Below are 18716 nucleotides of genomic sequence, written 5' to 3' on the forward strand. Positions count from 1 at the left end.
TTGATTATAACTGTAGAATCACTTGGCAATAGTTAATTACACTGCCAACTAAGGTCTGCATACAATTTGATACTGCTTAATGTATATTCCTTGTCTACGGACCACTTGAGGAGGCATAATCCTTGATTACTAATAGTTAAACCTGTTTAGTCGTTTCAATATACTAATACTGTCTTGATATCATACGTCCACATGGGCAACATCATTAAACTAATGCCTGATCACAGGATAAAACGCCTCTTGAGGCAGGCCGTACAGACACAGCAAGGCCATGCTGCTTTGTACTGGTATTTCACTAATCGTTATATAATGCTTGAACGAGTAGCTTAATGAAGCTAAGGGCACCCTTTTTCTTTTTTTTCTTTATATATATATATATATATGGTAGATATTAATGAAGATTGAGGAGTAGTCAATTTCCTTTTGATGAACTTGCAATTGGTACTATATATTGAAAAAACTTTGAGTGGAAAGGACTCTAAGAACATATAGGTTGGACCATACTTTTCCCATATTCCCAAGTATTTATAATTCTTGAGTAAAGGCTAGAAGCTAAGCTATAGTGAAGTTCAAGAACAATCTGACACAATAAACTAAGAAACTCGGGTTCAATAATTGTTAAACCATCTTGAAACTTCGTAAATTATAAAGGGGAAAGGAAGAAAGTGATGGAGAAAAGCAAGCCCACAACAAGAAGATTAGATAAAGTAGATAGATAGATAGATATATGGATGGATGGATGCTATATTCACCTTCCCTCACCTTTCCTTTTCGCTCTACCTCCATTATTGCATGCATCAAGCCAACCCATATATATCAACTATACACTTTCGTTTAACCACCACCGAAATTAAAAACGAAAAGGCAAAGTGAAAAAACAAAAGTTGGGGGGGAAAGTAGATAAGATATTGGGTCACAACCCATTTTACATTTTGAAGGTTGGAAAAAGAAAAAAAGAAACTATATTGGACGGTTATGATTGCCTAATGCATGTTGTCATGATAAATTAGGACAGTAGTAGAATATAGTAAGAAAAAAGGGGAATTGGTGAAGATGTAAGAGGTATCATGTGTGTTTGTTCTTTCCCTCTTTTTAGGGCAAATGTATTGCATCTTGACTCAGTTTGTTCTTCATGTAGTTTCTCTCTTTCCTTTATCTCTTCTTCTATTCAACTTAAAGTGGTAGTTTTATTATTCTAGATGTGATCTCTCCACTCCTTTTTAACCCTCGCACCTTATGAGAATCTCATTTTCTCTCTCACACTCACGTACGCTCGTATATAGCTTTGTTTTTGCCTTTCGGGAATCTCATTCATCACCTCCACAAACAAATAAAACCAACCCTCTGAACATGTTAGCCTCACTACTCTTCTCTCTGTAAATGTATGTATATATACAATACTTTATAAGAGAGAGACCTTGTGGTTGATAATTGATTAGATGGGAGTTTTTCTTAGGAAGCAAAAGCATCAACTTTTCTCTTTTTTTTTTTTTTTTTTTTAATTTGATGGGGCTGCCAGGGTTTGGTTGTGATGGCAGTGTACTGTTATGTTTCCTGCTAGGGTCAGTTGGACTATCATTATTTCTTGTATTGGAAACATACCTTACCTCTTCTCTTAAGGATACTTACAAAAGGGCTAGCTTTGTCCCTCTGCTTGAAATTTGACCGTTAAGTTAGGACTAGCTAGAAAATGTGAGAGGGACACATACAAGTATGCATTGATCATGGATGTGTGGACCCAGTTGGTAAAGAGTGTGTAGGTGCATGATTCTCTCTATCTTTACTCTTGTATTACATTTAAATTATTCACCTCCAAAAATCTCCATGCTTTTTATATAAAAAAGTAATTGAAGGAAATGTGATTTCACTGTCAGGAAATTGAATGAGACATGTAAAGAAAGAAAGAAAGATGAGGAGGAGACATCAATAGGACTAGTTGGGTTGAATATGGTGTCTGTAAGTGATCATAGAATTCTACACATTTCTCAATGCACTTTTCTCTTGTGATTTTTCCCTTTCTTTCTCTTTTGTTTTCCTCTTGTTTGGTTAGCCTGCTCCTACTGTTTTCTGCCTTTATGTTTCCATGTGCCTCCATATGCCTTCTCGTCAGACATGGACAAATCAATGCACATTCATTTTCTACATGTTTGATTGGAAGAATTAAGATGCTTGTTTCAACAAAACTCCACACAGGTAGCCATTAATGAGACCTGAAATCTAGAAGGACAAGATTGTTATTACAGTGCAGTGCATGGGAGGGTGTACTCTTGACCTTTTCCTTTCCCCCCTCTACTTCTATACAAAGGTTGTGATAACTAATGCAAACATTAGTAGTAATTTCTTGTTGAAATCTAGAAGAGGAGCATTAACTATCAAGAAAGAAATTAGATGAGCATTAAATTGCTTTGCCGGTATGCATCCAAGAGCTTGCTGCCGTATAAGATTCGGGAGACTCGTGACTTCCTATCCCATTTGAAAGACAGGGCGATGACTCTAGTAAGGGTGGGCCAAATTGCAAAATTGTTTCGTAGAAGTGCTTCCTTCCTTACATTATGATGGTTAAGAGTTGTTGAGTGACATTAAAAATTCAATTCTATTCTCATGATCAGACCTACCATTCTGCCATAGTCTTGAGAGTTTGATGGCTGGCTTGAGGTCGACAACAATGGTGGTTGGCTGATAGCATGTCATGGGGCATCGTTATTTATTTTTCCCCGAAAAAAGCTTCAAAAGCTCGGAAGACCCAAGAGTTTTGCATCGGTTCTTAATAACCCAATTGAGAAAGATTTGGATGTAGCGGTGGTCGATTTGGATACAAGTTAGAAACCGTATATAATACACACCAAGGACTAAGCTTACTTAGCATTCCAAAGAGTTTACAGTTCAGCCCAGCCCAACTTACCTTGGAGGAAGCTTACATTTCCATTTGGTGAATGAAATATCCTAGAACAATAACTAGTTCTTGTCCCAATATATATATAAAATTAATAAAAACTGATAAAAACAACTAAGCGTTCATCATCCAGTTTTTATTTTACTAACAATGTTATTTTATATTTAAAAGTTTAAGAAATACATAAAACTATTACAAGCTCCATAAAAAGAATAATTTAGTATCTAAGTCTTGCTCTAGCTTACTTTATAAATACGGATATATATTGTAAGAAAAAAACGCAAAGTATGTTTAATGTTAAATCCAGCAGTCCAATTCTGGATTCTATTTCATTATCTAGAAACTCTCAATCCCACTCCACCGTTTTCTTGTATGGTTCTATTATGGCTAGCAGTTCTTGACAAGAGTTACACAAGGGACTTTCCTAGAAGGAGGGAAATCACAGATGAGTCCAAGCTATGCTCTCTTTGTTCTTCTAAGCATGAAACGATAGTTCACCTACTTTTGCCTTGTAATTATGTATGGCAACGTTGGTTTGATGTAAAAAAAACAAAAAAAAATATGCTCTCTGGGTTCAAACTCAAGAATTCACACTATACCGATAATAAGTGTATACTTTTATGATTGCCCGGCAAGGAGCAAGTTGATGCACAAATTGACCCAAAAATACTTTACTGTAAAAATAAATAAATAAATTACATATGGGTTTCACGATATCAGGTGATAGGGCTTGGAATGTGTCATAATTCATTTCTGCGTTATTCTCTAAAATTCACTTTTTTTTTCAAATTAAAAATAAAAAAATAATAATAAAGGCTAGCAATGTGGAGAAAGCAAACCGGGGAATCAAGATGCAATTTTGGAGAAAATTCAAGGCCTAATTATACCTCATTATGCCTAAAATGGAGAAAAAAAAAAGCAAATTCAAGGTCAAATTAAATGATTATTGGACGAATTTGCATAAAAATTAAGTCCAAGGACATAATTAAATTTTTAATAGGCCAATTTGATTTAATTATGGGCCAAATTGAATTTTAATCATGTTTGAGAATTAATTTGGGTCCAATTGAAGGATTTAGTTAAGTGCATGGACTTAATTATACTTTAAATGAGTCAAATTAATTTTATTTAGGGTTTAATTGGTGAAAAATTAAGTTTGGGAGCCTAATTTGGACTAAATTGATAAAATTAGAATTTTAAGAGACCAATTTTTTTTTCAAGTTCATTGATTGTAATCAGGGGCAAAATTGCAAGAAAGTAGAAGTTTTGGGGTCAATTAGGGGTTAAATTGACAAAATTAGCAACCAAGGACCAATCTGCAAAAGATGCCAAACTTTAGGGTCTTAATTTGGTGAAATCCGGGGGGTGAAATTGAAATAATTGAAAGTTTAATGATCAATTAGGGGTGAAATAACATAAATCTGAGACCAAGGACTACACTACAATAGGCACGTACACTTGGGGTTCCAATTGAAGTTTCGGCAAGGGTTAAATTCCACTTAATAAAAGGTTTAGGGGTACAATTGTACGGATGCAAAAGTAGAAGGACTCAATTGAAGTTTGACAACTCCTTTATTTAACCTAAAACGACGCCGTTTTTGCATAAAAAAGAGACTAGACGACGCGTCACCTGGTCACTATTCATTGTCTTCCCTGTGAACGCTGCCGGATAGTAGTTTTGCAGGTGCATTTAATGCCTCATATGACCCCTAAAATTGCCAAAACATGCACCAAAATGGTCATCTAAAATCCCTCTATCCCTGAGTATGGTCCATTCAGGTCTATTAACATGACAACTGCTCCAGTGACTGGCCTAAAGAAGTCAACTCGGGTAGCCTTGGATCGTTAGATTTGGTAGTTCAAGATACATTCTTTAAACCAATGGTTTGGATTCTTCCAATCAAATCAAGGGCTGATAATTTTTTCCTGGTGAAGACAACATTTCTCTTTTCCACCGCCTACAAGTAGAGGTGGATTTCATAGCATGAGGAAGGAGAAAATCGGGTCCAAAGTTGGCCAAAAACTAGCCACCTCCCTTTTTTTTTTTGTCATATCGTCTCTCTTCTCTCCTCTCTCTCCCTGTCGTTCCAGCCATCAACCAGAGTCACCACCAGCTCCACAATAGGAAGCCAACATGACCACCAACCGACCATCAAGAGCCACCGTGAAGCTTTCTCTCTCCTCTACAAACTAGTTTCTTCTTTCTCCTATAGCGAATTTAGCGGCCAAAACTCTCCACCAACGCTGCCATCAACCTCTTGTCTTCCACGACCAAACCACCTCCAACCTCACTCCAGGCCAGTAACAACAAGTTCTTCTCCTCCCTGCTTCACCTCCTTCTTCTTCGTTGAGGCTGCTGCATGTAGAATTCATTTCTGCATGCAGTGACAAAATAATTCACTTTGCGTGCGGGCCCGGCCTAGCCCAATTGGCTCGTTTTGGCCTGGCCCAAAAAAAAGAGAGAAAGAAAATATGTTGGGCCAAGATCGGCCAACTGTTTGCTGGGTATATGCCTGGCCCAGTTATTTGAGCCGGCCTGCCCCACATGTTCTAATAATATTTAATTAATATATAATATAATACTATATATTTTTTTAAAAAACAAAAAACAAAAAAATTCTAAAAAAAATTTCAAAAATCCTTTGAAAAAAATTGTGATTTTCTAAAATATTTTTCTGCAAATTTTTCATAATATCAGGTTGTACATTTATACTGTAAAATACAAATCCAGTATTAAAATACCAGGTTTTCTCTGAAATATTTTTTTTAAAATAATTTCAAAACATTTTTTTTAAAAAAAAATCTCAAAAATTTTTAAATTAATTTTCCCTTAAAAAAAGAAAATTTTCATGCATACGGTTAAATCCTAGAAATTTTCCAAGCATGTTTTCATTAAAAAAATTGCATTTTTCTCATATTTTGAAAATCCAAAAAAATGGATATCATAATCAGTTTATGATCATCCATCAGGATTTGACCAGAATATTAAAAACCTTTTTCCAATCTTTTTTTTTTCTAGGATCTAGATATAGACTTTAATATTTATGGGTTGTAAAATTATACGATAAAGTGCACCCTCATGTATTAAAAATATATGATGTAAATAAATGCGATGCTAAAATTCAGATTTTAGAATGATTAGGATTTAACCCGATAAGGTAGAGACTCTCTCATGAAGAAAGATCTGCATTGAACCTTAGAAAAGACCAACAGATAAAAACTTGACATAGAAAAAAAAAACAATCAAACAACAATGTAGCTTACCTTAGGTAGGGTGCACTGCGTTGATGCGCCTTTTTCTTATACAACCAGTCCTTTATTCAGACTCTTGCAGACTAAAGGTTCCTAATGACCATAATACTAGGTAGCGACTCCTAAACATTAATCATAATTTTATGATTAATTCCAAAACCCTTTTCAACACACAACACTTCACATAAGAGGCACAATAGAAGCTTTTGCCATCGCCAAACGACATCGTGTCAGCTCGAGCCCCGCGAGAGAGTGGATGATTCCCAATGCTATTGATGGAAGTTTTTTTGTAAAGGGAATGATGCAAAGGGTTAGGTTTTTAGCTGGCCTGGCGCCTAGCAAGGACTAATTGTGTTTTCAATGGTATAAATCTTAAGTGGGACAACATTTTTAACATCATCTTCCATACAATGGCATAAGGGAAAAATATTTTGATAATCACTTTATATATTCAGCAATGAGTTTATAACCTGTAGCTTAGAATTAGGAATTCATCTTCCTATTGAAACAAACCCTTTATACGTACCTTGAATAGAACCATATCATGGAGTTTTGAACTGAAACCGGGTCGATCAAGACCCGAATTCAACACTATATTAGTGAGGTTTGATGGCATAATTTTACCCTTTTTTGATATTAATATTTGTTTTTAGTACGAATAATAAAAGAAATCCAATCGATATTTAAAATTTTTTACTCTAATTTTTTAGAATGTGATTTTGTAATGTGCTACATCAGACTCAAGGAGATCAAGTTTTTTAACCATTAATTAAAAACAAAAGGGATCAGATTGGATTGAGGATTCGACGGCTACTGAATTGGTGGAAAAACCTCTCCATCTCACAAGACCTACTAGGTTTATATGTTAGTCATTTTTACAATGAATCTTTTATTGTTTAAGTTATGTTTCCATTATATATATTTTCTTTTAATTTAGTCCCTTAATTGATGTTTCCAATTGAAGCACTTTTAATTTAGTCCTTGGTTTCCAAGTTTCTGCAATTTCAATCACATTTATCCTAAATTCTCTTTTGCTTTTTAATTGTATCCCTAATTGAATCAATTTAGACCTCCAGATTTAACCACTTGTTGCAAATTCATTCTTGGTTTCTAAAATTATACAATTTTAAACAATTTAACTCCTAATTTTTATTCTCCTCTTCTAATAAGTTCTTAATTGACTTTTTAATTTAGTCAAGTGTTTCAAATTTATTATTGGCTCTTTGATTTTTCTAATCTAAACTAAATTAATGTCAAATAATTTCTCTCCAATTGAATCCTTGTTTATGACCCAAAAATGATTAAAATTAACTAGATTTACTGAAGATATACATTTTTTTGTGGAATTTTCTGTACAAAGAGAATAAATAAGCTCAAGCATTTGCCACCACATAAATGGGATAAATTTTGGTGTAGTAAAAAACCCAACTCTTTTAGTTCATTAGGTAAAGGTAATGTTCATATTCCATTGTATATAACAGTGACGATCTTAATTAATTTTTAAGTCTCGATCAGAAACCAATAATTTTCTTATGATTTCATAAAAAAAAATTTCGACAACTTTGACTAATTAGATAGATCCAAAAAAATGAAGAAACAAGCAAGAAGGTGCTTCTAACTATTAACAACCTTGGAGTCTCTTCTTTTACGCGTTATAAAGCTGACTTAAAAAAAAAAAAAGAAATGCTCGTAAAGACCAAGAAGCTAAAGTCAACTTCATCTGCTACAAGTGCCCTAGAAAATTATCCTCCTCTGTATTCTTCCCTGTTAACTCTTCAAGATCTATCTTGTTTTGTAAACCTAAAATCTTGTTTAACCAAAATTAACTTGTCATGGCTCAACAACAAGCTCCAGGTAATATTATGTATAAAACCAAATCAATTTCTTTTTAAAATATGGGTTTTTTTTGTTTGGAATTCATTAGTTTTCATGTAAGTGATGCATATGCTGCCTTTTGCAGTAATATACGAACCGGCTTGTCAGGTGAATCCACCACCTGCGCCACCGATGGGGTACCCTCAAGGTCACCATGTTGCACCACCACCAATTGGTTATCCCACTAAGGATGATTCAGTTTACCCTTCCCAGCATACTCCAGAGACCAAAATGAGAGGATCGTAAGTGCCACATGCATATATTTAGCTACATCAAGTTATGCAATTAATTTCGACACCCTGCATATATTTTCCAGTTTTTCTTCTCACTTATTTTTCTAATGAGTAATTATAGGTATTTAATATTCGATGAGCACTATTTGATGAGCACGTAGGATCAGTTTGATTATTTGATGGCATGATTTCTAGCTAAGACTCATATTCAAATTAAACTGAATCATAAGTTAATTTAGTATAACCCAATTGATTTGGTAGGTTAACTAGTGAACTTTATTTTTTTTTAAATAGTATTATTTTTTTTTTAAATATTCAACTCGGATCAATTCACTTAATTTATAAAACCCGGGTCCTGAATCAAACCGGGTTAATAATTTAAAGCATCATTTGTCAAATGATACTGATTAATTCTTGTTTTGAATTCTTATCTGTTTCCCTTTGCAGCATTGAAATTCAGTGTTGCTGCTTTGTCTGGAGCAAGTCCTAGCTTGTGCTTCGTACTAGATATCATATGGACATCTCGATTTGCATTTCGTGGGTATAAATGTTCCCTTTCATTTGAATAAAGAAAAAAGAAAAGAAAATTGTGCTGTTCTAGTATCATATGCTTAATAGCATATAAATAAATGCACGGTTAATGTGCTTTTTCAGTATTGTGGTTGACCTTGCAAAAAAACAGATTTTGTCTCCTTTACTGACCTTTCAAAAAGGGAGGTCTTATTTAAAAAAAAAACTAAGAACAACATCCTCTTAATTGGTGATTCTGAAATTACATCTTGCATTCTTGCTAGACTCCCTACTGAATATGATTATCTTATTACCCCAGCAAACACATGTTTGGAGCCTATACCTCTTGATGAGCTCTGTGGTGATTTGATCACACATGAGCTATGTTTCGAACAAGTTGGTCTTTTATTTAGTATCAATATCCTTGTGATACCCCATTTTTGGATCTAAATATTTCTTTTAAAATATAATCAAAATTTCCAGACACAATTTGGCCGATTTATATTCTTTTCATAATCATTTTTGTGTTTCAGACATCAACAAAAAATAGAATATTTTTTTAATAAAATGACAAAAAAATCAAAAAAATTAAAAAAAAAGGAAGAAAAAATAATTTTTTTTAGTGATCTAATTGTAATTGTTAAAGGGAGAGGATCAATTTAAAATTGAAAAGTTTCACACCAAGCAACCTAATTTTTAATCAAATTGTCTATAATCCTTAATCCAAAGGTCTATTTTTCTTTGTTTTGCCTCCAAGTTATTTCTACGAAGCCAAAGAAAATCAAATCATTGGTGTGTTGTCGCTGACAACAAAAAATAAAGTCTACATCTGGATCCTAAAAAAAAATTGAAAAAAGATTTTTGACATGTTGGCCAAATCCTAACGGATAATCATAAACTAGTTACGATATTCATTTTTGGAACCTCGAAGTTAGGCGACTTTTGCAATGTGGTCCTTGGTCTCGGAAGTTATCAATTTAACCCCTAATTGACCATTAAGCTTTTAATTTCTTCATTTTTGCCTCCGGTATTTGTCAATTAAGCCCCTACATGTTGGTGCCTTTTCCAGATTGATCATTGGCTATCAATTTCTTCAATTTAACCCCTAATTGACCCCAAAACTTCAATCTTATTGCAATTTGGCCTATAATCTCAACCAATTAACTTGGAAAAAATTAAATTTGATCTCTTAAAATTTTAATATTCTCAATTAAGCCCAAATTAAGATCCCAAACTTAATTTTTCACCAATTAAGCCCCAAATAAAATTAATTTGACCCATTTAAAGTATAATTAAGTCCTTGCACTTAATTAAATCCTTCAATTGGACCCAATTTAATTCTTAAACATAATTAAAATTTAATTTGGCCCATGATTAAATTAAATTGGTCTATTAAAAATTTAATTATGTCATTGGACTTAATTTTTATGTAAATTCGTCCAATAATCATTTAATTTGACCTTGAATTTGCATTTTTTTCTCTATTTTTGGGCATAATAGGGTACAATCAAGCCTTGAATTTTTTCTAAAAATTGCAGTTTGATTTCCCGGCCTACTTTCTTTCTCTATTTTGCCAGCCTTTTATTTTATTTTTTTTTATTTTTATTTTGAAAAAGTAAATTAATTTTTGAGGAATAACCCATAATTGAGTTATGACAGCTATAATTCATGCACTAAGTCTAGAAGATTTAAAAAATAAACCATATCATAATAGATTTGCATGCCAAGGATGTTCTAACACATTTGGCAATGCAGGTGCAGTTGCTTTATACCCAATTTCAACCTTGATGCATTCAATATCTCTTGAAACTCAAAACATGAAGGTCGTAGAGTTGTTTCTTAGGGTTCCATAACTTTTTGAATCATCTCAATTAGAGTTCGGAAGAGAGAGTTATTCCTAGCTTACAATTGTTCCAGCAGTCTTCCAACTTTATTTCCAGTAGTCACGAACACGCCAGAAACTTTGAAAAGTCGATCTATAAACTTAAATACTTGTTTTGACTAAATATCTAAAATATTACGAAATTTGGGACAAAATACTTATTGTTGTGTATAATTTTTGGACCATTTAGACAATATTAATTTGGTTTGATGTATGTTTTTTATTTTGAAACAATTTGACTATTTGTGTTGAATTGTGAGTTTATTTTTTTGGTTGTGATTTTTTTTGGACATTAAATGTTGATGCGCAAATTATATTTTAGTTTGTGCTGTTTCGTTTGATTTAATATGTGATTTGAACGAAGTTCATGATTAATAAGATTCATGTGGGTTTTTGGTGTTGCTCAGTTTTGAGTTTATAAATGATAATCGGTCTTCAGTTAATATCATGGTTAAAATTACTTGATTTTTTATTTATTTTTTTGTGTTTTACCAAACATGCTCTGAGTCTAAGTTAAATAATTTTTCACATATTATATTGTATACAACACCACTGAGCACATATATAAATATATATAATTACATTTCAGAAATGAAATATTTGTCTTGTCTGTACGAATTAAATTTAAACTCTAATTTTAGTTACTTGTTTTTTAAAATTAAACGGGATAAGATAAAGAAAATATCCAAAACATTTAGATAAGATAAGAAAATTTTAAAATAACTGGATTTAATTAAACCTAATCCTATTCAATTGGACAAAGCTATAATAATAAAAAAAAATAGATAAGAAATTTCAAAACAACTTTGATGGTGGGATAGGATTTTTTTTTGTTACAGAGTGGGATAGGATTAAACCTCACCCAATTCGTACTTGTAAATGAGCCCTTAAGTTATTAGTAATATTATTTATCATAATGATTTTGGATTTATCTATAACTTTTTTCAAAATTGGTAATTATTTTCTTATAGAAAAAATCAAATGATTAATTTCAAAATAATTATATTACTGTATTTTGACAAGAATGGAGTCTAACCCTATCCACATTTTTTGTTGGGATGCTGACAATTTTAATGACAAGTTTCCATTGGAGTCATTACTCTTATGCTTATCCAACGCTAGCAATCGCGTGGTACAAGGAAACTACAAAAGAGGACGCAAATTTCGATAATTCTTAAGTTGGCAATCCCACGTATAATTAGGAAAGAGAGAAAATATGTGAACACGTGTATCATGGAAAACCCTGATGAGAGGATGAATCAGGCCTATATAATCTCTCATATACATTTTAAAAAATCCCCAACTCTAACTAGAAGCGTTGTTTTTAACAAAAATAAAAAAATGGAGATAGTTAGAAAAGAAGAAGATGGAGGTGATGAGGAGGAGGAAGAGCTTAAAACAATTCTCTTTTATCAATTTGAGTATATACCAAATCAAACTCCAAAGGTTTGTATGTGCTTGTTTCTTATTGTTCTCTATATTTCTTTTTTGTTCTGGTCAATACAGATTTAAAAAGGAATAATACTTTGTTTTCTTCAGATTTTGGAGCTAAAGAAAATGGAGAGCAAATGGACTTGGATCAAGCACAGGTATTGCATCTGGCTTTGTATTGGTTAATTTCTTTTCTTCTTTTTTTGTTTTTCTTTTTGTTAATTATTTGTAATTAACTACAGAGTTTAAAAACTAGCTAGTCTAATTCTGAATTCTTCAAGATGTGCACTTTTGAAAATTGATTTTTCCATGAATTTAAAATAAAATTACAAGAACTAAGAGTTTTGTTAGACTGTTGTTAAATTGAGAATAAATCTTTTATTTTCATGCCTAATTGGAACATGTATGAATGATACTTTTGTATGATGAATGACTTAATGCCTTGTAGACCCTAAGAAAAAGGGCTTTTATGAGTCCAATCTTGCAATTTTTTCACTTAGCATATATACATTTCTAATATATACTATTTGTTTCAAAGGTCAGTTATGCATAATTTTATTTATTTACGTAAATTCACAATTTAACAAGGGAGTTTAATTTGAGGATATTAATGTAGCAGATATATTAATTTACTGTGTTTGAAATATAGTGAATCTCAGTAAAAGTTAATCAGATCTCTCTAGCAGTGCCAGAATGAGGCTTGGGATGGCGAGGTGGAAGTGGAATTGCATATTCAATCCGATGGAGACATTATTTCTTTGCAAGAAATTGACCAAGCATCGATCATTTCCATCTATCCATTCATCCATTTGGTTGGTTTGTTGCCCTTATTGTTCGAGTAAATTGGTCGGCATTTTCTTGCACATCCTTGATTTGCTCTCCTAGAATCCCAACTTCTAGTTCATCAGAAGTGGAAATCTCTCATTGTTCTCCTTGTTCACTGAGCATCCTCTGAAACCTTGGCGAGTTCGAAAGCTCAACATATTCAATCCCCACTTCAAGGAAGAATCCGGCAACTTCCTTGGAAACTGTTGCATGTGAGTTTCCGGCACCTCCTGTTACCAGCAGACCTCCTGTGTATGGATTAACTGCAGCTGCAGTTTTCATTACTAGCAACTCGCTCAGGATGTCTAGTTCTTCAGCAAGACTCTTGCCTTTGGCTTCAACAATTTGCTTCCTGAATAGTTTCCCTTACATTAAATGGAGCTCCAATAAAAGGAGATGCATCCAAGGTCACTACCCACCTTGTTGCAATATACATGCTTTGCAGTACTTCCGGTTTCGGTAATCCGAAGCCGCATCATGATCATGGATGCTCATAGAGATCTTGTCACGCTAGATGCTGCCAGTTTCATTTACAGAGATTAAACTTGCAAAATAAAGAAGATAAATTAGTAAGTACTGTTATCTATCAGGATAGAATGATAAAATTAGTAAGATTATTTTAGGTACTTTGTAATAGCTTTATGTAGGTAATGGCAAGGATGCAAGAAAATCTGAGAGGTCAATACTAACTTTGTATTGAATTCTTGTAACAATAGAATATACACTTGAATGATTTTCTGACTGATCTATCAGAAATTATCTTGTACTTCTATGTTTTATGTTTCCATATTAATCCAATTTACGAAATGAAAAAACTGAATATAATAAAATAAGCATATAAACTTAGCAGCCTTCAAGAAATTAAAATAATAATTACCACAATATTGATATTTTAGATAATTATAGTGAAAAGCGTGTGTATGTATAACACAAATTCTTTTGAGGATAAATATGAGGGGAATTTGGTTCCAATTCATTACATCTCATTTATTTTTCAGAAATGTACCAAATACAAATAATAAATATGAGGAGGGAATGCCCTATCTTGCGTAACTTCATACATAATAAATAAAACATCTCTCGGGCATATAATAACACAATTATTTAATTGGTTGATTTTGTTTCCTAAGTTATATGGTATCAGAAATTAATGTTTTGTTGATCACTTAATTTCATAATTAAAATTATTCCACTAAATGTATACCTTACAACAGATATACCATTACCATGCACAACAACAACTATGTTCCATTCATTTCACATGCGAAGTGAATGGTAAGGATTTTTTTTATTACATTCATTTTTTTATTAGTTTTTTTATAAAAATATTTAACTAACAATATTTTGATTTCTTGCAAGCTGTGGTTCTTGGATGAGAGCAAAGCTTGATGAAGCTTTTTGTTAAAACACATTTGTAAAGTGATGACTGTCAGAAAGGGGTACAATAGTTCATGGATAGCCAGGTTCAGTATTTTATGGCATGTCGGTTTTCAACCTTTTTTTTTCTTAAGTTATCATTTCCTTAAATTTGATTAATTTTTTTTTTCCAGGATACATATATAACAGTCAGTTGAATGAGAGATATAATGACGATCCTTCAACCCATCCGAATCGTAATCCGGATTTATGGTTGGAGTGAGGATCATCCAATGGACCTAATAGAAATCACGTGTATAGACTCTATAACACTATAGCCAAGAATTTATGGATGACTTGCAGTGCTTTGACTGTTGGATGCTCGCAATCGATTCCGAGCACTCAAACTCCAGAGTTCGCGGCGATAGTAGACCAATGAGTACAGGCTCAAAAGGCCCATCTTAATAAAAAAAAAAATATGAATGACTCACTATTGATTATGAAGAAATCTCCTAATTAGTAATAGAGATAAGATCATATATGAGTGATACATGTGCACCCCGTAATTAGTCCTACGGACTTGGTGATTACTAGCCTCCTTCTTCTCCTCAAACACCGTCTCTATTTTAGATTTATTGTATTTGAACATACAAATATTTAAATTTATAATAAATATTTAATTTTTATATTATTTTAATTATTTTTTCTACTTCTTTTCAAATATATATATATATATATATATATATATATATATATTATATATATTATTGGTGGGGTTACTGAGATGAAACAACTCTGTCAGTAAATTCCAGAGATAATTTAAAAAGAATTACTTTAAATATCATTGCTACTGTTAACTCACCGACATAATTATATATGATATTATATCGGTAATATGTTATATTTACTTATGGATATAATGACGGATAAATAAAAACACTGATGACATTACATATGGTTTTCTTGCCGGTGACATGTTAAATTTGCCAATGAAGATATCAATGAAATAAAGCGGGTAAATTTTTATTTATTTTTTTGTGTGCTTTGTATTTTTGTAAATTAATCCTTTTCTATTCAATTGGCATTCTCTCTTTTGCAATGACACCACAGTTTTCATAGCACTTGTAATCATAAATGCAACGAACCCTATAGATAAGTTTCTCTGATAAAATGTCTTTGCTTTCAATTCGCATTATCTGTATTTTTGCTTTCAATTGGCATTACTCTTGCCTTAATTAGGGCGATGGAAATTATTAGCATACCTTATGCGGTATGAAAATCCTATCGAAAAGGAAAATGATGCAAAATAAGGCAAGAAATCCTTACAGGCAAGGAAAATTATCTGTATAAAAAAAACAAACCCTGTAGGAGAAGGAATATAAGTATCCTTATGTGTGGAATTATTTTGAAGATACTCTTTCAATTCATGTATGTTGAATGATTATTCATATTGTAACAATTCAAATTTTTATTTAATAGAAATATAGATTGTCTATATTTTATTTTATGAAAAAAAAAAGATTATCTATATTTTATCCAATTAAGCAAAATTTCTTGTTTTTTCTATTTAAGAAAAATAGTTTCCTTTTTATATATATACAGTATTAAAAGGGTTTTCTAGTTTTTTTCTATAAAAAAAAATTCAATAATCTTTTATGAAGCGAGATAAATAAAAAATTAAATATTTTCAACAACAATAATAAACCATTTCGTAAGAGATTTATTGTTTCATACAAAGATAACATATATCAACATTTTAAAACAATATTGAAGATCTTCTGGTCAAGGACTTACCGATAATGGTTTTAATAATTAGTTTCTTTAAATTAACGGTTTGAGTTATAATGACTCAAGTTTTCACAATTACAATGTAATGAGGGCTGTGCTACCACATTATTTATACATAATTAAGAAAGTTATATAAGATTAAAAGTAAGAAAAAAAAAACAGAAAATGGATAATATTAATGCTAGGTATACAAAAACAATTTACTAAGTTTTGCTTACTATAACACATACGATATCTATTGTAAGGCAGACAAAAAAAAACACGCCAAAAAAAATTATCTATTTTAATTTGTCAGTATTTTCATCGGTGAATATGAGATATCATTGACAAAAACACTATATGTAATTCCTTAGCTTTAAGCTGTCATTGTCTAGAAAAAAACAATTTCCTCAATACATCTTAAGTCAAAGTCCTGGATGACAATAACTGTATCAACTTATCAATTAGCGGTTGAAGACAAATATCTATATTCTAACCTCGACTATTAGGATAGGGTATGACCGTAGATAAATACATAAACTTCGACCTCATGGATACGCAAAGGTAGGGGAAGAACCCCAAAAACCCCACTTGCCCAAAAACCCCAACACACCCGACACCCCATCATGACATACTACCATGATAAAAAGGGTAAAGAAGATAAGCCCTGCGGGCGGCTCTAGGGCGCCTGCACAGATGCCGCCCTAACAACCTTATCTCTTCACCAAGACTGGACAAAGTTAGGGTAGCTCTCTCCCATTGCCCCTTATAAATACCCCCTCACCAGAAGGTGCATTGTGGGGGGATGAGAAGACAATAGAGGACGGAAAAAAAAAAAAAGAATGAGAGAAAGAAAGAAGAGAGCTAGCAAAAAAGAAAAATAGGGGATTGAGAAAACGAAAGAAAATAGAGAGAAAAAAGAGAAAAAAAAATAAAGAAACTAAGAGGAGGAAGAACAAAAACAAAAACATAGGAAAAACAAAGAAAGAAAGAGAAGGGAAGGGGAATGTAAGAAATAGAAGAGAAAAAAGAAAGAGAAGAGAAAAAAAAACAAGAAATAAAAAAGAGGAAGAAACACCACTGTTTTTCTCCCCATCGCCGCCTATAACCACCATCATTTTGCCACCAGCACCATCGTGAAGCCATTACCAGGTCAGCCTCACCCTATCTTCTTCTTCTCCTGCATCTCTTCCTTCTCTATTGTTTTGCGTGACAAGTGAAGTATGAATTAATTCACTCTCCACTATTTACTAGGCCAGACCAATGCCAACCCAGACCAAAATGGTTGGGCCAAGTTCGGCCCAATCCCTTAAAAAAAAAAGGCTTGTTGGGCCAACATTGGCCAAATACTCTTTTAGGCTAACATCATCCAACCCCTTATCTTGGGCCAATGTTGGCCCAACTCTTTTGGGCCCATCTCGGCCCAGCTAGGATGAGCTTAGCCCATGTAATTGGGTCAAGCTTATACCATTATATTATTATAATATAATAATTTTATATTATATAGTATAATATTATATATTAATTAAAAACAAGAAATTAAAAAAATTTCAAAAATCCTTTCAAAAAATTTGTGATTTTTTCGCAGAGTTTTCTACCTTGGTCAAGAATCATCAATAATGAAGAAGGTGAGATCGAAGGAGAAGACAAGGAAACGCAAGTGGGGAAGGAAGATGAAGCATTGTCACAGTTTACTTTCCACACACTAGAAGAAGTCTCCGCCAAGACCTTTGTGTGCAAGTTGGCTCAGGGTGAGAAGTTTCAGAATGGGTTGACCAAAGAACTTCCCGTAGTTTTCAAAATGTAAAACAACTTTATTTGCCTTAGCATGTTTTTGTCATTGCTTTTATTTTCTCTAGTTGAAAATCAAGGCTCATGATGTCAGCCAGATTTTATGTTTGTCTTTAAGCCCATGTTTTTTCTATATGTGATGAGGTTATGCATTTTTTTAAACAAGCTTGAGTGGTTACAAAGAAAGTATCATAAATCGATCAAAGATGAAATTAAAAAAAAAAAACTACCCTTGATGTACAACCGTACCTCTAGATAGCATAATGATTTGATAAATCATTTTTGTAAATTTCTTTCAAGATAAAAATAGAGTTTATCAATCCTAACAATGTGCATTTTGAAATGAGAAAAATTCATTATCCTTTCACTTTCTAAAGAGTTATCGTTGGTGATCCCGTTTGAGCTGGAATGAATTTATTCTTTATAAAAACCCGGACTAGGATCACACTCCACACTAGGGGTAATAAAAGATATTTCATGAAAAGATTTACGTGTTTTTTTAAAAAACGGAATGAGAGCCCGTAGGTTTGAAAAAGATAAGTTAAAGCATTTGACAAAAGCATGACAAAGAGGCAATGACAAGTCATACATTTTGAGAAAAAAGGTTACTTGTAAAAAGTCGAAGACTTCTTGTCCAAGATATGATAGGTAAAAGGAGGCAGCACGAAAGATGAATCCAGCATACGACTTCAAAAGCAAGCTCATGTTAAGAGAGAGTCTCATGAACTAGAAGAAGATGATGGGGCCTATGTTTCAAAACCAGGTACGAATGCATGCATGGCATCTAATCATAAATCATTGCATGTATGTTTTTTTGGATCGTTACAGGAGGAGTCCTTAATGCATTCTAACAAGATTGTGGACGAAGAAAGAATCATTGAGTTGATGATAACAAAGAATC

General features: G+C 32.6%; 2 long non-coding RNA genes across 2 annotated transcripts; both read left to right on the plus strand.

Moving 5' to 3' along the window:
- Nucleotides 1-7810: 7810 nt before the first annotated feature.
- LOC140955197 (uncharacterized) lies at nt 7811-8909 on the plus strand. The gene is made up of 3 exons (XR_012168991.1): nt 7811-7999; nt 8106-8262; nt 8701-8909. It is a non-coding gene; the product is annotated as an uncharacterized lncRNA (long non-coding RNA).
- Nucleotides 8910-11814: 2905 nt separating this feature from the next.
- On the plus strand, nt 11815-13673 carry LOC118040122 (uncharacterized). Its single transcript, XR_004686013.2, has 3 exons — nt 11815-12091; nt 12185-12234; nt 12726-13673. It is a non-coding gene; the product is annotated as an uncharacterized lncRNA (long non-coding RNA).
- The last annotated feature ends 5043 nt before the right edge of the window (nt 13674-18716 follow it).

This window comes from Populus alba, chromosome 1 (assembly GCF_005239225.2).
Source record: "Populus alba chromosome 1, ASM523922v2, whole genome shotgun sequence".
NCBI lineage: Eukaryota > Viridiplantae > Streptophyta > Magnoliopsida > Malpighiales > Salicaceae > Populus > Populus alba.